Genomic DNA, 26,542 nt, shown 5'->3' on the forward strand with positions numbered 1-26,542 from the left:
TCGCCAGTATGAATCCTCGAATGTTTCTTCAGGTCTGACATGTAGGAAAATGGCTTCGAGCAATATTCACATTGAAACGGCTTTTCACCAGTATGCACGTTCATATGCCTCTTTAAACTTGCAAAGCGAGCAAATGCCTTTAGACACTGTTCACACGAATAGGCTTTTTCACCAGAGTGGACTACCAAATGTTTCTTTAAGTTTGAAGAGTTAGAAAACGTTTTTGAGCATTGTTGACATAGATACTGTTTCTTACCGTTAGGGATTTCTAAAGGATTCTCCATTGCTGAAGAGAATAAAAAAGTATTTTCGCAAAATTCACGGTGGATTTAAGATGACTCTCAAAAGAATAACTTTTTACAAATATGATCTCACGAGAAGATACTGTTTCTTACCATTAGGGATTTCTAAAGGATTCTCCATTGCTGAAGAGAATAAAAAAGTATTTTCGCAAAATTCACGGTGGATTTAAGATGACTCTCAAAAGAATAACTTTTTACAAATATGATCTCACGAGAAGATACTGTTTCTTACCATTAGGGATTTCTAAAGGATTCTCCATTGCTGAAGAGAATAAAAAAGTATTTTCGCAAAATTCACAGTACTATGGATTTAAGATGGACTCTCAAATGTCCTACAGCCCTCATGAAAAACCACAAGAATATTTTTTTACAAATATGATCTCACAATCACATTATGGTTTTTTTATTAGTATATTTTGAGCTTAATTTTTTTTTAATTTTTACATCGCTGCTGATTTTATGCCATATTTCTGCCAGCAAGTCAATGCTCAGTATTTTCAATGCACCAACAATCATCTTAACAAGATCAATAGAGATAAAGATGATAATAAACACACATTTGAAATTTATAGCGTTGATGATAACTCAAAATCTAAAAATATTTCACTGACATTAACAGAAAAGTTTCTTTCAGGCAGCAACTAGATGTGTGGTAAAAAATCTTCAAAACGTATAATCCTGCCAATTAGGAACGCCTTTTGTCATGTAAATCTCCATTTGTAGGTTGGTACAAAATATTATTGTTTAAAAATAAGCAGACTTCTTTTCCCGATGTACCCAAGGCCCAATTAAGAATTAGGCCTTATGCTTTTTTGGGGCACCTGTGTAGTCAATCCTTACAGTTTCAGCCATTGGCAAAAACAGTTTTAGCTATTGGTTAAAAGAAATTAGCCATTTGAGGGCCCCTTAAAAAGTGGGGTCCCTAGGCCACGGCCTATTCAGTAATCAGGCTCTGGATGTACCTACTTCCATTAACTACCATTTGAATAACGAAGGAAAAATTGAATTATAGGGAAGCCAAATAAACTAATGTTCGTACTTGATTATGGGTGGTTTCACTAATTTGCATTTTACATTCTGATTCACTATATTGCACTTGATGGACTTATCTATGGAGTATACAATAGATCCTTTTATGTCCTGAATTAAAGAAAAATTTTACTTGGTTGTAAGTTCTTCAGACGTTCTCTTCGACAAATGAGGACATGTTTAATGAACACAGATCCGAGTTTCGATATCATTTCTGTTCAAATCTGACACCCTAAATTCCAGGATGCTTCCTGAAAACATAAAGAATTAGTTCACGTTAAAAAGTAATAACTTTAAGCAGAAAGCACACAATATTTGGGTTTGAAATTTAAAAAACTGTCTATAGGACAATCTGCAAAAAATGTAAATACAGTCGGACCCCGATTAAACGAATTCATCGGGACCGAAACTTTCGTACCTTAAATCGAGGTTATTCGTAATATCGGGGTGTGAAAAAAAAACTAAAAATGCACTTACCTTATTTAAAACCCCTAATAAGCAACTGCGCAAAAATATCCAAAATTAGAAAGTTCACACTTTTTATTTAGCATTTCATCCACGGCTTATCACTCACTAGTTAATTTGAAATTTAAATTACTGAATAGTAGATGTTTGGACAATGTCCTTGATACTTGACTCGAAATAGTCAGTTGTTTTCGACTTTATGGAGAGAAAAAAATACTGTGTCTTTTGCAGCCTGCTGCATGAGATATAATTTTACAGTTTTGCAGGCCAAGTGAAGCATTTGAAAAAGTAAGTTTTAACGGGAGTTTCACTATTGCTTTCAGCATCAGAATCACTATTTGTTAGTTTGCCCCCTCGTCCTCGCTCGTCAAAAATTACTGATTCCAAAAAACAAAAAAAAAAAAAAAAAAACTCTTTTTCTGTTTCGGACAATATGGATGTTACATTTAGAAAACAATCCTATGGTTCCTGATTAAATTAACAAAAAAAAAAAAAAAACATTTTTTTTTTAGCTGTTTAAATAATTTGTTATTTCGGGGTTTATTATTCGGTAAATAGGGGGTTTTGCCTCCCTTTTCGGCGGGAAAAAAGAAAAATTCGCTAAATCGTGCAATTCGTTAAATAGAGGTTCGTTAAATCGGGGCTCGACTGTAGTAATTAATCAAGTTGAAGAGAAAAAAAAATTGAAAAAAACTTTTTAACAAAAAAATTGAACCGCCGAAAAAACTGAAAAGCAAAAAATAATAAACCATATTAATTAAACCTTAATAACTAAGTTCTTAAACTGATGTAAGTATACCTAAGTATATATTTTTGTAATAATTTAGAGTTTTTAATTAACCTTAATAACTCAGTTCTTAAATTAATGTAAGTATACCTAAGTAGTTTTGAGTCGGTGCCAAACAAGCAAATTAATTATTTTTGTAAAGCGTGAGGCGCAGCGGTGGCGTATGGCGACACGCCCCTTCGCCGGAAAATGCCGAGCGTTCACGAAGTTAAACCCGAACGTCGTCGAGTGGTCTCGAAGAAGCACGTGTCGAGTATTTGGCTACTACTGAGCTTTTGCCTCATATACAACAGTCAAAATGTTTATATCATTGTTCATCATACTGAAGAAGGATTTCTCATCTTGTTAAAAGCTCAAATAAATGGTTTTGTGGGTCAGCGTAAGTATGGCATAACAACTGTAGCCGTTAATTGCATCCATGATCCTGAAGTATTTTTCTCACTGGTTGTTTGCCTCCCTCGTGCGAGGTCCCAAAGGTTTCAAAGCTCCAACGAGAGGTACTTTTCGTTGTATACGATCTACTAGTATTCATGATTTAATGATGGCGTGTGGAGGGAGCATTTTTTGAAACATTTATGTTTATCGCCGGACATTTCACATAACATTGCTAATTTTATTTGGTTATTTCTTTAAATTTAGGTAATTAAGGGATCTTTGTTTATTTATTGTTTGGCACCGACTCAAAACTACTTAGGTATACTTACATTAATTTAAGAACTGAGTTATTAAGGTTAATTAAAAACTCTAAATTATTACAAAAATATATACTTAGGTATACTTACATCAGTTTAAGAACTTAGTTATTAAGGTTTAATTAATATGGTTTATTATTTTTTGCTTTTCAGTTTTTTCGGCGGTTAAATTTTTTTGTTAAAAAGTTTTTATTTTATAATTTTTTGTGGCTATAAGCTACTAATGTGGTTATAATCTGTATGCTTATATTTTTGATTACTTTTAAAATAGCTACCTACCTTACTTTAGCTATTAACATATATATATTATATATATATATATATATATATATATATATATATATATAATCGTATTTTAACAATTATCTGTTGTGTTACATAAATAATTTTAAAAAAGCAGGCTTTATATACTAACATGGGTAGGCCTACAAAAAATGCTGCTCGGATGAGGAAAAAATGTTTAGAAGAATCTATTAATGAGAAAGAAAAAAGGTTGGAAGCAAACAGAAAGAGTGTTCTCCTGTGAACATTAACACGTTCACAGGAGAGTTTAGGTCAGCGCGAGGAAAGACTGTCGAGAATGAGAAGCTACAATAACGATAGTTTATTGCAAGAAGGTGATAAGCAGCGCGCTCGTCGTTTAGATATAAGAGAGCGACTTTCAAATGAGAGTGAAGAGCAACACGCTCATCGTTTAGATCTGATAAGAGAGCGACTTTCAAATGAGCGTGAAGAGCAACGCGCTCATCGTTTAGATCTGATAAGAGAGCGAGTTTCAAATGAAATTGAGGACGTCGTGTCTATACAACCCATTCCATAGATGAGTCTCGTGAAATTGCTACCTATGGAAAGAAACCTCCAGATAATGTTGTCCCGAAAGATGTGAACAATTGTGGTGGACTTTTATCAGAGGTAAAACTTGCTGCCGAATCTCGTGTGATGTTGAGACGTAACATATCAGTATCTGGCGGCCTCGTCAATGGCGAAATGGGTATTTAAAAAAATAATAAAATGGCCATCAATACGTAGGGATCAACTAGAGGAAGGAGAATTACCGGACTGCATATTAGTTAAGTTTGACGATGAAAGCATAGGAAGCAGACTAAAAGATAGCGATGGTTGTGTCGCCATACCTCCAGTGGTTGCAACTTTTCAAGGAACGAAAGGTTATGGTGACATTGAGCACAGGATGTTGCCAATAATTCTATGCTGAGCCGTCACGGTACACAAATTGCAAGGTACGACCCTTGATAAAGCTGTAATAGACCTCGGAAAGAAAGTGTTTGCTAAAGGACAGGCATATGTGGCACTGAGTAGAGTAAAAACACTTGAGGGTATTGCTTTATCTGATCTAGAGCCAAATAAGTTACTACACAAACCTCACGATGAACAAGCTTTAGCAGAAATGCAGAGACTGAGAGCTCTAAATCAAGAGACTGACAAATCTAAAGCTCATTCATCGTGAGTTGTTGTTTTTTTTTTTTTTGTAATACACAACTCAGTAATAAAAAATCTGTGAGCGAACAATAAATCACTCCTAATATCTCACCTTTAGATAAGGAATTTTTCCAAATTTACATGGGACCAAATTCTAGGTATACTCTTTCCAATAAAAAAACAACTATCGAAATCAGACTATTCTGTAAAAGTTATGCGTCGTCTTACACGAAAAAAAAGTAAAAAACCTTTGAGTGAACAATAACTCACCCCTGTTTTCCATCCTTTAGGATAGGAAATTTTTTTCCAAATTTATATGGGAACAACTTCTGGGAAAATTCTTTCCAATGAAAAAAGAACTATCAAAATCGGACGAACCTGTGAAAAGTAATGCCTGGTCATACATGAAAAAAAAGAACTTATATATACGGGTCGACTTGAGAACCTCCTCCGTTTTTTCGTCGGTTAAAAAACTAATCCTAATTACAAATACCGGAGATTGAGAGGTCTACACTGCCGTGGGCAGGTCAAAGGCAGTAACTGCATTTTTTTTTTCTTTTTTTTTTTTTTTGTCATCTATTGTACGTTAGCTTTGTTGTACAAACTAACTTATTTGGTTTCCGCTGAAAAAAATATATAACTCCAACATTTTCTTATTGTTAATACTACTGAATCCAACACACATTTCTTCAAATATCTCGAAAACTCATTTCTGCAGATACTGCCGCTTACCTGCCCACGGCAGTACACACGAGAGACATACAGGTCTGAAGCTCATTCATTGTGAGCTTTTTTTTTTTTTTTGTAATACCCAACTCAGAATCAAAAAATCTTGGAGTGAACAACTAATCACCCCCTCTTCCCCCCCTTAGGGTAGGAATTTTTCCCTCAAACTTATAGGGGAATTACTTCAGGCTATACCCTTTCTAATAAAAAAAGAATATCCAAAATCGGACTATTCTGTAAAAAGTTATGTGTGGTCATACATTAAAAAAATATATATACGTGTCGACTTGAGAACCTCCTCCGTTTTTTCGTCGGTTAAAAATAGTATGTCACCATCACTAAACTTCGCCCTGTTTTTTCATACAAATCCTGAATATAAAAAATGTTTGACGACTGGCACTGAAAACTAACCCTAATCACAAGTACCAGAGATTGAGAGGTCTACACTGCCGTGTGCAGATAAAGGGCTATAACTGCAATTTTATCTTTTTTTTTTTTTTTTGCATTTTGTCATCATTGTTTGTACGTTAGCTTTGTTGCACAAACTAACTTATTTGGTTTCCGCTAAAAGAAATATAATTCCAACATTTCCCAGTTGATAGTACTGAATCCAGCGCACAATTCTTCAAATATCTCGAAAACTCATTTCTGCAGATACTGTCGTTTATCTGCTCAAGACAGTACACACGAGAGACATACAAGTCTGCATCTCATTCATCGTGAGTTTTTTTTTTTTTTTTGTTATACCCAATTCAGCATCAAAAAATTTTAGAGTGAACTACTAATCGCCCCCCTTTCCCCACCCTTAGGGTAGGATTTTTTCCCTCAAATTTATATAGGAACAACTTCAGGCTATACCCTTTCCAATAAAAATAAGAATATTCTAAATCGGACTATTCTGTAAAAGTTATGTGTGGTCATATATAAAAAAATTTGTGAGTGAACAACAAATCTCCCCCTTTTCCCACCCTTAGGGTAGGAATTTTTTCTTCAAATTTATAAGAGACCAACTTCAGGGTATTACCTTTCCAATAAAAAAAGAATTATCAAAATCGGACTATTTTGTAAAAAGTTATGTGTGGTCATACATTAAAAATCTGTGAGTGAACAACAAATCAACCCCCTTTTCCCACCCTTAGGGTAGGATTTTTTTTTTCAAAATTTTTATGGGACCACCTTCGGGGTATACCCTTTCCAATAAAAAAAGAATTATCAAAATCAGACTGTTCTGTAAAAAGTTATGCGTGGTCATACATTAAAAAAAAAAATATATATACAGTAAACTCTCGTTAGTACGCCCCCGCTTAGAACGACTTCCCGCATATATCGACGTTTTTTTCCGGTCCCTGGGACCAATATGCTTTTAATATTAAAATCTATCCGCTTATAGCGCCCCCGCTTATAACGACTTCCCGCTTATTTCGACGTTTTTCTAGAGTCCCCACAGGAAAAATCCCGTATATTGCGTCCGTATATTGCGTCGCTAGTAAACTTTTGTATCTTCGCGTTAAAACATGAGTTCTGTTACCGGAAGGCAACCAGTTCGACTACTTTATTCCGACCCGTGAAGTACGCCTCTTTGTCCCTGTTCGCATTCGTTATCTCGGAATTCCAAGAATTTCTCACCCCCTCCCCCTCACCTAAGGAAAAGGTCCACCTTGTAAAAAGTCAAAAAATCATTGATGGGGAGCTCTCAGATCAAGTAAGTATGCTCTGCGAAAATACTCAATTTTATCTTAAATCGCCTCCAATGTTGACCATTTTTAAATGAGGCCTTCTAGTAGTATGGTTAAATAATTTTTCACATCAGTTGAAAGATTAAAAGAAATTCAGAAAAAATACAAGCTGGGAAAGTTTGACAAATTCTCGTAGAAAAGCATTGCGCGCCCCATTTGCCTGTGCCGATACGAAAGAGCGAGGAATGGCAGGAAAAGGCAACCCGGATTCGTTTGATCTTCGCCGCCGCGTCATCTCCCCTCGATTCTAGCTCCATGACAGGAAACAGGCTGGCGCATCAGCCATTCTGGTTCCAAAGGGTTGTAAGGAAATTTGAATTCGCCAAAAGAGCGGTGCTTTTATTGGTGCCAAGAGAGCGATAACTACGCCATCTACGCTACGTGCTGTGAGGGTCCATTCGGTTACTTGTTCACACGTTAAGAAATGGCTAAAAGAAAAGCTCTTAGTTTCGATGAGAAATTAAAAATTATACAGCAGTATGATGAGAAAAAAGGAGTTACGAATAAGCAGCAATTTGCAAATGAAATAGGAATACCTGTATCTACATTAAAAACTTTATTAAAAAAACGGGAAGAAATTGAATCCAGCGCCTTTTCAGGCATCAGTAAAAGACGGAGGGTACGTAAAGGCAAAAATGAGGATTTAGAAGAAGTGCTGTACCAATGGTTCCAGCAAGCTCGAGGAAATAACTTGCCGATCAATGGACCCATTATGACGGAAAAAGCCAACGAAATAGCCAAAGGCTTGGGCATAAATGATTTCTCTGGATCAGCTGGTTGGCTGGATCGATTTCGAAAAAGATATGGCATTAAATATCGTCAAATTAGTGGTGAAGCCGAAGCCGTAGACGACGACAGCATTGCTCCCTGGATAGAAAATCTCCTCCCTAATCTACTAAAAGACTATGCACCTGAGGACGTATATATAACGCTGATGAATTTGGATTATTTTTTAAATTAATGCCAGACAAATCCTTAGTTTTAAAAGATGAAAAGTGCCACGGAGGTAAGCTAAGTAAAGACAGACTGACTGTATTAGCATGTTCTAATTGGACTGGATCTGACAAGTTGAAGCTGATGGTGATTGGAAAATCTAAGTCACCACGGTGTTTTAAAAATGTGCGAACTTTCCCGTGCAACTACAAAGCACAGAATAGAGCCTGGATGACTGGGTGTTTGTTTACTGAATGGGTGCAACAGTTGGACCGAAAATTCGGTAAAGGAAAGAGGAAAGTCCTTCTGTTTGTGGACAACTGTCCCGCTCATCCCAAAGGAATCCCCCTCAAAAACATCAAGCTCGAGTATTTCCCCCCCAACTCTACCAGCAAGCTTCAGCCATTAGATCAAGGAGTCATTAAAGTTTTGAAGCAGAAATACCGTAAAAAGCTGGTACAGCGTTACTTACGTGAAATTGAATCAGGAGAGGACTCTTCCTGTAAAATAAATGTGTTGGATGCTATCCATTATGTTTCGGCTGCGTGGGATGAGATCGCGCCAGATGTGATAAGAAATTGCTTTCGAAAAGCGCATTTTGAGAGCAAATCTAATGAAAATGACCTGAATGTTTCGGATTTTCTGGACATCGAATTTGAGGAACAGTATCTTGGATATTGTTCAGTTGATGATGATTTGCCTATCACGGAAACTCTAGAAATTCAGGATATGATTGACATGGCGAAAGGTAAGTAAGTTAACTTTTAGCGCCTGCGATTCCGTAAGCGTTTTGCGGCAGGCGCTCTCTTCTACCGAAAACTCGGAAGCGATGCTGAGAGAACTTAACAGGATTGAAAGTTTTATAATAAGAAATTTTAGGAAACCAACTTCTTATGATGGAGGAAAGCAACTCCTTATGGAGAATTTTCTTACAAAAAAATAATAGCATAGATGTAACTAAGATGTAATAAAGTTGTAGAGGTTAAAATGCATACGCGTTTCTTTTGCTTTTAGACTGTTATTTTTATTTCAGCGATTAAAAACGAGTCATCAGATTTTTGTAAGGTATGTTTTTTTTTTCCTGTTATCTTCCAAAACGGCATTTTAAAGAGTTCTGCTTATAACGTCGTCCCGCTTAATACGACGTTTTTCAGAATCCCCGTCAACGGCGTACTAACGAGAGTTTACTGTATATATATATATACGTGTCGAATTGAGAACCTCCTCCGTTTTTTCGTCGGTTAAAAAAAATAAAATGGCCATCAATACGTAGGGATCAACTAGAGGAAGGAGAATTACCGGACTGCATATTAGTTAAGTTTGACGATGAAAGCATAGGAAGCAGACTAAAAGATAGCGATGGTTGTGTCGCCATACCTCCAGTGGTTGCAACTTTTCAAGGAACGAAAGGTTATGGTGACATTGAGCACAGGATGTTGCCAATAATTCTATGCTGAGCCGTCACGGTACACAAATTGCAAGGTACGACCCTTGATAAAGCTGTAATAGACCTCGGAAAGAAAGTGTTTGCTAAAGGACAGGCATATGTGGCACTGAGTAGAGTAAAAACACTTGAGGGTATTGCTTTATCTGATCTAGAGCCAAATAAGTTACTACACAAACCTCACGATGAACAAGCTTTAGCAGAAATGCAGAGACTGAGAGCTCTAAATCAAGAGACTGACAAATCTAAAGCTCATTCATCGTGAGTTGTTTTTTTTTTTTTTTTTTTTTTTTTTGTAATACACAACTCAGTAATAAAAAATCTGTGAGAGAACAATAAATCACTCCTAATATCTCACCTTTAGATAAGGAATTTTTCCAAATTTACATGGGACCAAATTCTAGGTATACTCTTTCCAATAAAAAAACAACTATCGAAATCAGACTATTCTGTAAAAGTTATGCGTCGTCTTACACGAAAAAAAAGTAAAAAACCTTTGAGTGAACAATAACTCACCCCTGTTTTCCATCCTTTAGGATAGGAAATTTTTTTCCAAATTTATATGGGAACAACTTCTGGGAAAATTCTTTCCATTGAAAAAAGAACTATCAAAATCGGACGAACCTGTGAAAAGTAATGCCTGGTCATACATAAAAAAAAAGAACTTATATATACGGGTCGACTTGAGAGCCTCCTCCGTTTTTTCGTCGGTTAAAAAACTAATCCTAATTACAAATACCAGAGATTGAGAGGTCTACACTGCCGTGGGCCGGTCAAAGGCAGTAACTGCATTTTTTTTTTTTTTTTTTTTTGCATTTTGTCATCTATTGTACGTTAGCTTTGTTGTACAAACTAACTTATTTGGTTTCCGCTGAAAAAAATATAGGGTCTGGTGGGGGAAAGTGGTCAATGGGGTAAAGTGGTCATACGTCAAATAAATGGCTATAGCTTGGAAGTAAACGTTCGAATGAATGTGAAACTTTTATTTTAGAGTAAAGCAGTTAGAAACTACATTTTGAATACAAAATTTTACAACTGGAAAAATTTTATTTGGTAAAAAAAAATATTTTGCGTGAACATGAAAAATTTTAAAATCTAAACACCTATTTTAACATCCTTGGGAAATTTTGTTTGTTAGAATTAGGAACAGATTGACTGTACAAGAAGCTTCCTACATTTCTCAAGAACTCTTACTCATTAGCAGTTAGCTGAATCTATTTTAGATAATTTTTTAGAACAATTTAAGTAAGATGGGGTAAAGTGGTCATAATATTAGGCTTAACGAATATTGTTCTTCTAATGTCACTTAATCTTTAGGTATAAGGCAGATACAAATTAAATATTAATTTTACTCAATATGTATTGTTTTTACAGTAAACGGGGTTAAATATACGAGTATATGCGTATATATATACGCATATATACTCGTGTAGACATGTACATAGACGTATTCACATAAATGCGCCAATAAATACATATATGGGTATCTGCAAATATTTTTTATCCACACAGCTATACATTCTACTATACACGTATATGCTCGCTTATACTCGTATATATAAGGACACTTATATACTCAGGTAGGCACGTATATACGCGTACGTACTCGAGTAGACACTTACATACAAGCATATGATATAAAAGTGTACAGGTTGAGTTTGCATTCTTGAGCAAATTAATAAAAGGTGTTAGAGGAGAGGAGAAGAAGCAAGAGTTAATAAGGAACATATGGTCACAAACACAATGCTGACGCGCTACATGCACGCAAAGTGAGAAATTGATGGATGCAAAAAAGTCACAAATTTCTATATATATATATATATATATATATATATATATATATATATATATATATATATATATATATATATATATATATATATATATATATATTACACAAATGCAATTTTACACAACATCTTAGGACTTAAGAAAGTTTTAAACCGATTGATGAAATTTACGGCCTTTAGCTGAAAAACATCATGCGTCGCATTTACAGATCCCTCTCTGTTGCAAAAACGAGACTTTTGAAAATTTTTCATCAGCCGCTGCGCCTTTGTTGCGATGCGTGTATTAGAGCTACTACGGACCGTAACTTTCAACAACTGCTCTAAATATTTCTTAAAAACTAAAATGTTAGGTAAAATCATCTGTGTGCAACAAATTTGTGCCCTGCTTTGCCTCCTGGCTTTGTGTGCATGTAGCCCGTCAGTGATTATAACTTCCTTATGATTCTTTGCTTCTTATCTTTCTTCCTCTTATCTTTCTATCCTCCCCTCTCACACCCCTTTGATTTTTGCCCAAGAGCTTAGATTCACTCTGTAGGCCGACATGTATATAACCGTATATTCTCGTGTGCACATACATATACTGGTGTATACACGATAATGTACGTATATACGGCTATACAGGTATATAATCGTGTGTACACGTGTACATGTGTATATACTCGTGCTTCCATATTATATATACGTGAGTAGACACACAGACGCACTGGATGTATCCACGAATTAACTCGTGTACACCCGTATATGTATGTACGTACACTTATATATGCGTATATACTTCTAATATACACATATATACTCAAGTATGCACGTATTTTCTCGAGATACAAGTGCATACGCGCATATGATGTTCGTTTATACGCGTATATACTCGTATATACACGTGACACGTACATATACGTGACACGTATATACATGTGATACGTATGTACTCATGTAGACACGTATAGACTCCTATAGGTAATCAAGTATACATGCTTATATACTCGTATTTATACGTATATACTTGAGTAGGCACGTGCATGCATGTATCTGATGTATACATGTATCTACTCATATAGGAACGTGTTTACTCGTGTATAACACAACACGTATATATTCGTGTACACATGTACTCGTGAATATACTTGTAATTATAAAAACAACTGAAAGATACAAGTATTAGGGTTTTTTATAATGGTTTTGCAACTATTTTTAACTATGACCACTTTACCCCATGCTATGACCACTTTCCCCCACCCCATGGGGTAAAGTGGTCATAAAAACATAGGGAAAAGAAAGTTCTATAAAACTACTAAAATCAATATTTTTCTTCCTAAAATTTAATGTACCGTGTTCTTTAATAATGCAATGTAAAATAACAACAAAAAAAGTTGAAGTGTTTAAAGAATTTGTTGCATTTATTATCCACCTAAATTGAAAACATACGATTTTATGACCACTTTACCCCACCAGACCCTATAACTCCAACATTTTCTTATTGTTAATACTACTGAATCCAACACACATTTCTTCAAATATCTCGAAAACTCATTTCTGCAGATACTGCCGCTTACCTGCCCACGGCAGTACACACGAGAGACATACAGGTCTGAAGCTCATTCATTGTGAGCTTTTTTTTTTTTTTTTTGTAATACCCAACTCAGAATCAAAAAATCTTGGAGTGAACAACTAATCACCCCCTCTTCCCCCCCTTAGGGTAGGAATTTTTCCCTCAAACTTATAGGGGAATTACTTCAGGCTATACCCTTTCTAATAAAAAAAGAATATCCAAAATCGGACTATTCTGTAAAAAGTTATGCGTGGTCATACATTAAAAAAAAATATATACGTGTCGACTTGAGAACCTCCTCCGTTTTTTCGTCGGTTAAAAATAGTATGTCACCATCACTAAACTTCGCCCTGTTTTTTCATACAAATCCTGAATATAAAAAATGTTTGACGACTGGCACTGAAAACTAACCCTAATCACAAGTACTAGAGATTGAGAGGTCTACACTGCCGTGTGCAGATAAAGGGCTATAACTGCAATTTTATCTTTTTTTTTTTTTTTTGCATTTTGTCATCATTGTTTGTACGTTAGCTTTGTTGTACAAACTAACTTATTTGGTTTCCGCTAAAAGAAATATAATTCCAACATTTCCCAGTTGATAGTACTGAATCCAGCTCACAATTCTTCAAATATCTCGAAAACTCATTTCTGCAGATACTGTCGTTTACCTGCTCAAGACAGTACACACGAGAGACATACAAGTCTGCATCTCATTCATCGTGAGTTTTTTTTTTTTCTTTATACCCAATTCAGCATCAAAAAATTTTAGAGTGAACTACTAATCGCCCCCCTTTCCCCACCCTTAGGGTAGGATTTTTTCCCTCAAATTTATATAGGAACAACTTCAGGCTATACCCTTTCCAATAAAAAAAAGAATATTCTAAATCGGACTATTCTGTAAAAGTTATGTGTGGTCATATATAAAAAAATTTGTGAGTGAACAACAAATCTCCCCCTTTTCCCACCCTTAGGGTAGGAATTTTTTCTTCAAATTTATAAGAGACCAACTTCAGGGTATTACCTTTCCAATAAAAAAAGAATTATCAAAATCGGACTATTTTGTAAAAAGTTATGTGTGGTCATACATCAAAAATCTGTGAGTGAACAACAAATCAACCCCCTTTTCCCACCCTTAGGGTAGGATTTTTTTTTTCAAAATTTTTATGGGACCACCTTCGGGGTATACCCTTTCCAATAAAAAAAGAATTATCAAAATCAGACTGTTCTGTAAAAAGTTATGCGTGGTCATACATTAAAAAAAAAAAAAATATATACGTGTCGAATTGAGAACCTCCTCCGTTTTTTCGTCGGTTAAAAAAGGTTTATAATCTAACCATCAACAGTTTACAGACAAACTAAAGTCCTTCTCTAGTTTTTCTCATACTTAACCTAGGGTTCACACCGAGGAAAAAAAAAAGTTAAGATTTCGCACCTCAAATAAAATTTTAAGAGGATTTTTTTTTTTCAAAATTTACAGAAGAGTGTTTTTTTTTTTAATCTGATCATTCATTTTTTAAAAGAAAACATTAAAAAAAACTTATGCCAAAAGTGTCAGGCACATTTATAAATTGATATTTTTAAAAGTTCTTGAGAGATACCTGACAAAATCTTCTGCGACTTTTGTTGTGTAAACATAATGCGTATGCTGGAACTCATATTTTCCATCAGTCAAACTCAATCGTGTGTATTTTTCAGGACCAGCAAAAAATGGGGAGGGGGGGGGGGGGCGGAAAAGTTTTAATCATAAAAAGATGGGAATACGCTGTAAGTTCTATAACTTACAAAGAGTCAAAAAGCAATTATTTTTCTAAAAAGATTGATGAAGGTATAATTAATATTCAGGCATCACATTAGACATTTTAGCTTTATTAAGAATACTAGATCTATAACATTACTCATTTTTTAGAAGTAGTAAGTTTAGGGTGGTCCACAAAACATGAAAGTATTGTAAGTTCATGATGTTTAATGCATCGATATAAGTACAATGCTTCCATAGTGTAATAACACATATGGGGTCATTCCATGTCAAGTGATTCAAAATTTGAGAAATTTTTTCACTCACATTTTTGGATTTCTTTGAAATTTGGCTCATCGATTGTACCCTTCAAGGTACAATAAAACCTGTAAAGTTGACCACCCTTGTAAGTTGACCACCTGTCTATGTTGACCGCTTTTGTCAGGAACGGAATTAGACCTATCTCATATAATGAAGGAAAACCTCTGTAAGTTGACCACCTCTCTATCTTGACCACCTGTCTATCTTGACCACTAATGTACGCCAAATTTGGTTTGGAGTATTGTAAAAAACCCTTTGTAAGTTGACCACTTGGTTTATTTTCTTAAACTTTTTTCAGCAAATTATTTTATTTTATTATCTATTTATTTATTTATTATAATTATTATTATTTTCTTTTTGATAGCTAAGAATGTTTTTAATGCTTTGATGATGGACTAGCATTTTACTAACTAAACTGCAGCATAAAGCTTATGCTGCTCTATATTCTCCAAACTTGTTTTTCATTTGTTGTTCTTTTTGAGATAGCTTGTTGTTCTCTGTTCAATGAAAATAGGTATCAGTAGAAAAGTTCATATCAAAGTCTTTTCTTTCAGTTGCAATATGTTATGCCAACATAGGAATTGTGCTACAAAGAGCAGGCCCGTATCTATACATTTTGGGCCCCCTACTACAAAATATGTAGAGGCCCTCCCTAGTGGCCAGCAGTGTCTATTTGTACAGTAAATAAGTCTTAGTGCTATTTTTTTTTCTATTTTTTCTTCAATTTCTAGGGCCGGTTTAAGGACACGGGCCCCTCGCACTGTGGATACGCAGATCTGGGCCTGCTAATGAGTAAAGTTACATATTTCTGGTGCAAGGGATTAAGAGATAGGATATTTTAATTGTGCCTTTATGAACTGGGAGAGTCGAGCTTGTTGCTCTTTGTGCTATAAGTTTTACATAAAAAGGCTTCAAAAAGAAAGTTAGTTGAACTTGAGATTAATAAAAAGTATGAAATATTAAAATTGATTTAAAATGTAGAAAGCCAGAGAAAATTAGCTACCACTTATGGAATTTCTAAAACTACAGTGTCTATTATAGTTAAAAACAAGGAAAAAGTAAAAAAAATATTTGGATAGTATTTTTAATAATTGTTTCACTTTCAATGATGTTAAACAATGAAAGTGAGTTGAACAGAAATAGTAAGGGTGAATTACTCAAAAAATGAATACATGGTGCAAGAAATGACAAAAAAAAAAAAAAAAAAATCATTACCACCCTTTACAAGTTGACCACCTGTCTAAGTTGACCGCCAAAGTTCTGCACCGCGAGTGGTCAACTTACACAGGTTTCACTGTAGTTAAAAGTCCAAATTTTTATATTTTTTTATTTATGAGACGTTGAATTTCGGGAAAACCCTCTTTTTTTCATGGACGCTTGAACATAAAGTGAACGATAACTCAGCACCAAATATAGATAGAACGATTTGGTAAAAATCATTTTAAAGTACGTAAGTTGCTGCTTAATATGATATGTAACAGGACTAATTTTGTAAAAATTTTCATTGAAAAAAAATTAAAATTAAAATTTTTCAGAAAACAGATAATAATTTTTTTTTTTTTAAATCCCTAAAAATGTTTTGTATTTTATCTTTATTTGTGCAAATTTCAAGTTGGGATCTCAATGTGATCATATTTTCATGAATTTTTGAATAAAATTTGACTTTAGAAATAATGATATTTTTCAGATTTTATTTAGTTAAATATGGGATTCTGTTACAGGTGATGGTCAAATGAGAAGAAAGTAAACGTGACTATGCTTGAAATAAACTGGCATAAACTTGTAGATTGGTAAGCCCACCCTCCCCCCCCCCCCCCCAGCACTACTACTTTAATTTTTTTTTTTTTTTTACATTTTTTTTAGTTTTCAAAATATAAAAACATAAAATGAAATGAAATAAAACAAAATAATTAGTAAACTTATTTAAATGTGGTAAATGTTCTTTAAAACAAGGCGAAGTACATCCCCCTCCCCCGACCCATACCTACGATTAACACTATACTAGTATCATGCTTTCCCTGGGATTGAATTGAGAATTATTTTTACCCCAAATGTTTTATTTATTTTTTTTTCAGACCAAGTATTTCTTTTTAGATCATAACTTCACAAAAGTGTACTTGATTAATTCAATCCTGTGCATAAATAATTCCTGTCGCTGTACAGGATTTCAGGTCCAACTTTGACCTCAAGTCGGCACAGGTTCCCGTCATTTTACTGCAATAAATTTTTTTTTTCATGTTTCTGAGGTGAAATGGAAAAAATATGGAGGGTATGCGTATTCGATTTCACAAATTTTTTATTCGCCATTATATCTTCGGACACCTTTTAGTGTGTATGTGTTCTCTTTTTTTACTAAATTGTGAAATGCTAAACAAGTTGTTTTTCTTTCTCTGTAAAAAGTTTGGTACATGCATTTGCATACAGTGTGACTTCGATTTAACGATTTCTTCCATTTAATGATACATTTTACTGGTCTGGATTTGACTGCATTGAATGTCTATGCTTCTCGATTTAACAATATCCTTTATTTAACGATAACTTCTTCCGGTCCCTTCACAATCGTTAAATCGAGGTTATACTAAACACAGAGCTGCCAAGCTTTCAAAATCCAAAATCATAGCAGCATTTTGCGGTGAGGGGGGGGGGGGAGGTGGCCGCTTCGACAGAATCAAACAGTGATGAATTGTCAATAGTATAATGAACAAAATAATGATACTTAATGAATTTCAAATTTGATAGAGAAAATATAAATGCGGAATAAAAGATTTTATACTGAATATTTTAAACCGATGTTGGCCCCTGAAGAGCTAAAGCGATTTTCTCGCTCTCAACACGCGCAAATATTTGTAAAGGAATCGTGATGCTAAGTTTCGGCTTTGTTATTGACTACTAAACATTGACTTCGTGAATGTACTTGCATCCTTTCAGCCTCACTGACTGTACAAGTTCTGACACACCGCACTATAAACAGGGTATTACCACTGCTCATTTTTCATTTATTTATCCTAAACATGAAATGTGATGAAATATACTGGCATCTAGACACGCTGTTGGGTCATTCCATGCGAAATGAGTGAATCAGCTGTGGCTGACATGTCACAGATTTCAACGAAAATTTTTATTCAGGTAAACCATGCATATCTATGAGGGAATGCAAAGTATGGAATATGAAATATGATGAAATATACTGGCATCCAGACACGCTGTTGGGTCATTCAATGCGAAATGAGAGAATCAGCTGTGGCTGACATGTCACAGATTTCAACAAAAATTTTTATTTAGGTAAACCATGCATATCTATGAGGGAATGCAAAGTATGGAATATGAAATGTGATGAAATATACTGGCATCCAGACATGCTGTTGGGTCATTCCATGCGAAATGAGCGAATCAGCTGTGGCTGACATGTCACAGATTTCAACGAAAATTTTTATTTAGGTAAACCATGCATATCTATGAGGGAATGCAAAGTATGGAAGTTTAAAAACTGTTTGTTGCCCCTGTATTGAAATTAGAAGTGGATGCTTATGCTAAGCCTAAATTTTCAGAGTTCATTGCTGCCAGCTTGTGACTTAATAACTCCGTAAGTTATAAACGTAGACCTGAAAAATAAATATTTTTGCATTCTATAAACAAATCTCTATTTGGAAAGAGCAAAGTAAAATTTATTCGGATCTTGTTTTGAATCCGAGATATTAACAAAGATTGAAATTTTGCCAATTCACTTCAGATTTCAAATCACTTTTCTAGCTCTTTTAAAGAAAAAATAACAGTAAAAATGATTCAGATTGAAAATGTATGGAGGTGTTGGTATTATCAATAAAAATGATAAATTGAAAAAAATCCTTTATCAGTGACTGCATTGAAGCAAAATACATAAAAATTACAGCATTATTTCTTTTCGAAAGAATATTAAACTTACCTACGAAGTAAGTTAATACTTGAGTGCATAAACACAGCTACACGCGAACAACTTCTTTGGTAATTTGTCAACCAGGCAAGAAAAATATTGTTCCACAGCAGAAATTCAAAAGCTTCCCGATTTTGAATTCAAAACACTTGAAGAAGAAATTTCAAGCTCGTTTTTTTAATCCAACCTATTCGTAATTCATTACACTTACAAAACTCATCCACGAAGTAAACAAATCAAGTTTCTCTATTTGACAGTTGACAGGCAGTTAAGCAGCAAAAAAAGGGAGCGGAAGAGGTCATATATGTACGGAGGAAAGACTACCTTCAGGTAGCAGTTAATGGACTTCCTTCATATGACGTCACTTGCGGTATCAACCGTCACTGAGGATACTCAGACGAAAATACGATTCTCTGCCGTTCATGCATTTTCGCAGCAAAAAACTCAGTTTTTGAACTCTGGTAATTTTTCCACGTAGATTCAAGGTTTGAAACATAATTATCAAAGTTTTTTTCAGATGATATCATTGTTACAAAAACGAGCTTATTTCCCCCTATACCAACTAGTGATGTTCCGGATATCCATATCCGTATCCGCGGATATCCGAGGAAAAATAAAGATCTGTATCCGTATCCGTTACCTTTTTGACGGATCTTAAACGGATCTTTTCTATTCAAAAATTTTTTAAATATTTGAATAAAAGACTCTTAAATTCCGTTTAAATTACGTTTTATTCCCTATTTAAATTATAAGGTATCATTTCAGAAGCCAACGGCCCTCTGAGACATTTTTTTTTTTAATTTTTAGTTTAATAGTTTTTCTTTATTGATATGGGGTTACTGTTTTTCTTCATTTCGGTTTTTCCCGGCATCCTTCAAAAAAAGTGAGACAAAAGTCTCTATTTACTGTTTGTAAAGGTCTTCCCGGCTCTGTTATTTCATCGGTCGGAGTAATTTGGGTGGAATGGGTCAGCGCTGCATTTATGCTGAAATAAAATGCGAAAAAATATTTCTAGCCTATCCAGTAGCAGCTTTACATTCTTGCTCCCGTATCCTACATCTACCGAGCAAGCTAGAAATAGTTTTTCACATTTTATTTCAGGATTAAATGCTGCGCTGACCCGTTCCTTCCAACTCTCCATCAATTTTATCGGAGATTTCTTCAAAGAGTAAATCATAGTCTTTATTATATTTCCGCCGTAGATGACATTTTTTGAAGAAACAGTGTTATTATAGTGACGGGAATACCTTCCGTAATAAATTTTATACTTGTATGGTTGAATGGGGAAAAAACATTTTGAGATCCGTATCCGTATCCGCGGATCTTGACACTAATGATCCGGATCCGTATCCGTGCATCTACTTTTATAACGATCCGGCACATCACTAATACCAACATCGACTTTCAGCATCTGATCAATGTTTTCTTAACTAGTTGAGACTGCAAAATAAGTCAAAATTTAAAGTTGACTTCTAATAAAACTCTAAACTGATATCTGAAATCTTTTCTTATTCCACATGAACCTCTCATGTGATGAAAAAGTTTAGATACGTAAAGAAATAAATAAACGAACAAATAAATAAACCGCATCTTTTAAACAGTGTAGCTCATATATATTCCATGAAAAAAATGATCGAGTCGTTTTTAATAATCTACACATAAAATAAAATAAGATGTGTGTGCGTGTGTAGCGTGCTTCTCGGGAAAATGGTAAGGCCTAGAAAGATAAAATTTGGTATACTGGTGCAATTTTTGCAGAAGGTGTGCAGGGGTGCCCAATCCCCTAAGAGCAAGGGCGCAGCCCCCTAAATATCGTGAAGACGCAAAAATCGTGAAAAGCAAAAGTCCCCCTAAAAGAAGAAAAATACCCATCAACCCCCCCTAAAAAGTTCAACTCCTCAGTCTGCGCCATGACCCCCCCCCCCTTAGGTGGACACCCCTGAAGTGTGCACCTCGGGCTTAAATTTTTGATATTTTAATTTTTAAAAAAAGTTATTTAATGTTTTATATGATTTTTAGCAGTTTTTAGCGTTTTTTACACTTCAGACCCCGAATCAACTGCTGCAGAAAATTATTTTTTGTCTAAAATGTAGGATATTTAATTTTGAATATGATGAAAAAACCATTTTTGCAGATAGAGCATTTTTTATGAATTTTTGGAAAAACCTTAAGTTTGCATTTCTTCTAGAGCTTATTTTTTGTCACATATTTGTGCGCATTTAATTCAACTAAAATAATGAGGGTGTTTTTTTTTTTTTTGTTTTTTGCAAACGCTACTTTTTGCACACTGCGGGGAACAAGGAGAATTTTTTTTTTTGCGCTAATTAATTAAATGAATATACTACACAGTTTTTTTTTTTTTTTTTTTGAATGATCTTTGTTTAGGTTAAAAAATGGGCGGGGAGGTTAAAATAAATTTGCGTAAAAAGTGAATGACACAAAACGCAACTGGAAATAGGTATAGAAAAAATTTTATTCAAATTAATGCCGAAAAAGATAGATATAGATTAATACCGCTGTCAAATTTATTTAAACAGAAGTAGAACAGAAAGGCGAATGGCGCAAAAAGGCGAAGCAGCTAGTCGCCGCACGTGGCTAAAAGGTGTGTACGCATTTTAGTTCAAGAAAAATTATCATTTAACACCGGGGGGAGGGGGAGGCGTGGATTTTTTTTTTTCATCATCGGACTTCCTTTAAATTTTTACCTAGGGCATCGCCGTGCGGGTACTTCTAGTATTTAATAATTATAAAAAACATATCAAAATAAGAACATTTTACAAAACAAAATGTAGCTCCCTTTGAGTAAAAATAAAGCACCTCGGATTTTATTTTTCCAGGTTGCCAAAAATTAAAGTAAATAATTGAATAAATGCACTTTAGAAAATAAATAATGAAACGCTCTATTAAGTGAATAATTTTCCTTAATAATAAAATCGTCAGCACATCTCTTTCCTTCTGTTAAAAAATAAAGCACACCATTTTTTTTTTAATTTTCTCGCTGTGAAAAATTAAATAAATTAATTGAAACTCCAAAAAGAAATTAAAAAAAATATTGACAATTATTTCACAGTAAAACCAGGGTTGCGGATTCGGAGTCGAACTGATTTTGGTGCAAAAGAATCGGAGTCGGCCATTTCTGCCAAGGCTGCGGAGTCAGAGTCACCGTCAAACTCATTTTGGAGTACTTAGTCCCTAGAGTACAGGATCGAAGTCGGAGAGAAAGATCCTAAAAATCAAGGAGTCATAGTTGGTCACGCCCCCCCCCCCCCATCCCCGGGCCAACATTTCTGCTAAGGCTGCTGGATTAGATATTCTGGTCCATTTTGTGGTACAGGAGTCAGAATGGCAGTAAAAATAAAGGAGTCGGATTCGGTCACTTTTCCTCCGAGTCGACGTTTCTGAAAGGCTGCGGAGTCGGAGTCGAGGACTTTAAAATTCTAAGAGTCAGACTCGGGCGTTGGTCGTTTTCCCCACCGAAAGGTACCCCGTGAAAAACATTTCCGCTTTGAACTCCTTTCATTTTGATTTAGTCATATTTATCTCTGAATTGCGTAATGTTCAGTATACGAGATATGATGCTTCGATTTTTATTAATGACTTTTTGCTATTTCTTGAAACCGAAAATTGAGATATATAAATCAGAATCTGTACATTTTTTTCGGTGCTAAAAAATCATTTTTCGCATTGTCGTTAATGTTAAAAAATTTTTAATAGTTCAAAAAACACCGTTAAATTGAAAAAAATGTATAACTATTATGTTCTTCCTGAAGAGTTTTTTTCCCAACAAAGTTTGTTTGGAACAAATCCACCTTAAATTCGATATCTATATGAGTCTAAATTTTCCTCGTTAGCACTAACGTTAAGGAATTTTGAACTGTTTAAAATTGCACGAAATATTGTTCAAATCAAAAAGTAAAATATGGGAATAAGTTGTCCTCACCGAGATCTTTGGAGCAATAAATAGTTAGAGTTGAATAAATACCTGAAAAGTGAAACAAGAAATTACAACGTTTACTTGCACAAATTGCAGATTACTGCGGGCACATGTTTCGGCTTGACAAAGAACGCCTCTTTCAATGCCAACGATATGAGTTTATGGATGAAAAGACTTCCGACAAAAGTTATTTCAAAAAGACGTTCGGTCCATTCACTCAAAAGTTGTCGGGGGGAGGAAAACAGACATTTTCCTCATTTCAAAACTCTTATTTTACAATTTTTAATTTTTCAATATTTATTTTATTATTATTTAATTTATTTTTTTGAACCCTAGTTCTGTTTTAGCGACATTTTTGGGACGCAGTAAGACTTTTCTCATGCTTTTTGAGCAATCACGAATTGATTATTGTTTTCACTTGAATGACGTCCACGTCATTTTATTTTTGCCCCTGAGTCCTTTCCGAGCACCACCGTCTCCAGGTGCTGCTCCTCTGGTCTCTCCACCAGCAGCAGAATACACCGGGATCAACTCTTCCTGCAGAGGTGCAAGTGGACTCAAGTAAAATTTTCTGAAGACTGAAATTTTCGGAAACTGAAACACTCTTCAAATATGCAAACAAAAATCAATGAAAAAAAAACTAAAAGTTTTTTTAAAAATAATTTTCAGTTTTTGAATGTTGTCACCCCAAAATTTTCGAAATTATCGGACCACAAACACCCTTAGCGGTCGCATCCATGTCCGACACACACACTTGTGATTGCGAAACGCATAATTTAAATTCAAGATTTCAAAAATTCTTTTTTTTTTTTTTTTTTTGCTTTCTTTGACTTTTACGGGAAAGTAAACTAGCAAAAATGGTAATTGTTGTAGATTTTCAGGGTAAACTTCATTGTAAACAAATCCCTCCATTAATAATGGATTTTTTTACAATTGCATAATGATTATGTCAACTACGCTTCCCTCTGATAAAGAAATATATTTTTAAGCCAACTTTTAATGAATTACGGAAAATAGGAGTTTCTTTTCCTACTAAATACATAGAACAAGCTTTATTTTCTGTAACAATTACAGAAAAGATGCCTCTGCAAACATTTGAACAAGAAGGTTTTTTACCACTATGGACTCGGATGTGTGCTGTCAGGTTTGAAGCTTTGCAAGAAACCTTTGATCAGAATCGAAAAGAATATGGTTTTTCGCCTGTATGAATTTTCAGACATGCATTCACTTGTCTGAAGAATTAAAAAATGCATGGATTCTTTCTAGACTTGAAGCCATGGAAAAGGCCCTTGCACAAACTTGGCAAGAAAATGGTTTTTTCCCCAGTATGCACCCTTATATGGCGTTTCAGGCTTCCAGTCTTAGGAAATTTCTTAAAACAAATGTCGCACGGATATGGCTTTTCACCAATATGGCTTCGTAGATGTTGTCGCATAGGTGCATTCCTAGCAAATGTCTTAAAACAAAGTTCGCAAGAATATGGTTTTCAGCAGTATGAGCTATAGAGTGCCTCCTTATATATCTGAAAGATCGGTAAATGTCTTAACAAAAACTTTACACGAATACGGTTTTCCGCCGGTATTAATTCTCACATGCCTTCTCTTGTCTGAAGAATTATAAAATGCTTTTGCACAAACTTCGCAAGAAAACGGCTTTTCGTCATCAGTATGAATTTTTCCATATGGCGTTTCAGGCTTCCAGTCTCAGAAAATTTCTTAAAACAAATTTCGCACGAATATGGCTTTTCGCCAGTATGGCTCCGCAGATGTTGTGGCATATAGTTGAATCACCAGAAAATGTCTTAAAACAAAGTTTGCAAAATTATGAATTTTCTGCAGTATGTGTAACATATTATTGAAGTTATGAATGGCAACAGTTGGAGTTGTCAAATCTTAAGAACAAAGATGCTCGTGATAATTATTCAGTTGTATTTCTATAAATATGGATGCTGATATTGGATTCAGTTTAAATTTCCCTAGGTGGTTGACTGTGGGGGAGAGGAGGCCAATATTCAGTAGTAGGCTCCTTATAGCTGAAATGATTATAATGCTGATGAAGTGTTTACATGTATATCTGTCGTTTCTCGGAAGCATCGAGAACCTTAATATTTCGTTAACGTGATGCTATTCAAGTATATTTGAAAAAGCATCGAACCTTAGAAAAACACGAGTTGACAAAAAATAAATCTTTTAAAGCCGAGCGAGGCTCGGTCGTCCAGGTACTAGTTGATAAATTGGTAAATGCCTTAAAACAAACTTCGCACGAATATGGTTTTTCACCAGTAGGAATCCTCGCATGCCTTTTCTTACTTGAAAAATGAGAGAATGCTTTTCTACAAGCTTTGCAAGCAAATGGTTTTTCGTCATCAGTATGGATTCACATGTGGCGTTTCAAGTTTCCAGCCGTAATTTTTTTTTCTTTTTTTTAACACAAACTTCGCAGGAACATCGTTTTTCCGCAGTACGAGTCAAAAAATGTGTCTTCAGTTGAAAACCCGGGAAATTTCTCAGCGCAACCCTCACACACATATGGTTTTTCGACAGTATAAATTAACACTACAGTGAAACCTGTGTAAGTTGACCATTTGCGGTGCCCTATTTTAGTGGTAAACTTAAACAGGTGGTCAACTTACAGAGGTTGAATTGCATGATGTAGATCTAATTATGTGCCTGAAAATAGCGGTCAACTTTACAGGTTTTACTGTACCAGTAACAAAGGGTGCTGAGTGAATTGATGAGTTTTGAATATTATTTTTAACCCTTAGTAGCCTGATTTACGAAAGTGATTTATTTTTAATATTACTGTGTTTGCTTGAGGGTCTAGATGAAGGGAAAAATAGCTAAAAAAATCACAATATTTATTTTACAATATTTACAATACACAATATTTTGTATTCAATAAAACTTTTAGTAAAATGTGTTTACTTGTTCACTTTGCCGCGCGAGTAATATGTCATAGATAAAATAAAACAATAATGACATTTGATTTTTTTTTAAAATTTCGTTGGAAAGAATATTATACAACAGTAAAATACACACAGCCAACCTATAAAAAAAAACTAATAGTAATGTGAACATTCAGTTTAAAAGATAGGTATCAAAATTGAAACTCTAGGTTATTAAGGGTTAAACTTTCTGAAATTATCTACATAACGCTAAAACCCAAGGAAGAACCTTTGGTCCTTATATGTATCCTTCATTTCAGTTAATTTTAATACGGTAAAACTTAGTACATTAAGTACTTCTTGAACGTTGTATAAGTTTTACATACCGTATTAGCCGGCATGTCGGGAAAAAGCAAGGTTGACTAGCATGCCGTATAATTTAAGGTGTATTTTGCAACAAAACAAATTTCCTCATTCAGTTCAATCAAAAAGCACACCACTGTATGGAAAAAAATAAATAAATCCCGATAGTAACCTTCTTCCAAAAATATTGTGTACTAGTGGCACCCGCACGGCTTTGCCCATAATAGAAAAATGAAAAGGTCTCTTGGTTAGCCTGTATATTTACAAATAATGTATGGTGAATTTTCTCGCCAATTGGCTTGTACCCACGTTACAGTTCTACGTTATGATAATTTCGTATCTCGCCAATTGGCTTGTGCCCATGTTACGGTTCCACGTTATGATAATTTCGTAATTTATCATAGTTTTTTTCTTAAAATTGGAACAGAAAAAGAACCACATGGAATTTTCGAAAAATCGCTTCGAGGTGCACACCCCCATGCTACAAACTAACTTTGTGCCAAAT

General features: G+C 34.7%; 1 long non-coding RNA gene across 1 annotated transcript in view; it reads right to left on the bottom strand.

Annotated features, from left to right (window-relative positions):
- LOC129227385 (uncharacterized) overlaps positions 1 to 19,087 on the bottom strand; it is a 50,891-nt gene extending 31,804 nt beyond the window's left edge. Inside the window, exons 1-2 of the long non-coding RNA XR_008580833.1 lie at positions 18,869 to 19,087; positions 1,465 to 1,582 (exon numbers count right to left, since the gene is read on the bottom strand). This is a non-coding gene — a long non-coding RNA (uncharacterized LOC129227385). The remainder of the gene's footprint in view (positions 1 to 1,464; positions 1,583 to 18,868) is intronic.
- Between the last annotated feature and the right edge of the window lie 7,455 nt (positions 19,088 to 26,542).

This window comes from Uloborus diversus, chromosome 8 (assembly GCF_026930045.1).
Source record: "Uloborus diversus isolate 005 chromosome 8, Udiv.v.3.1, whole genome shotgun sequence".
NCBI classification, from domain to species: Eukaryota; Metazoa; Arthropoda; class Arachnida; order Araneae; family Uloboridae; genus Uloborus; species Uloborus diversus.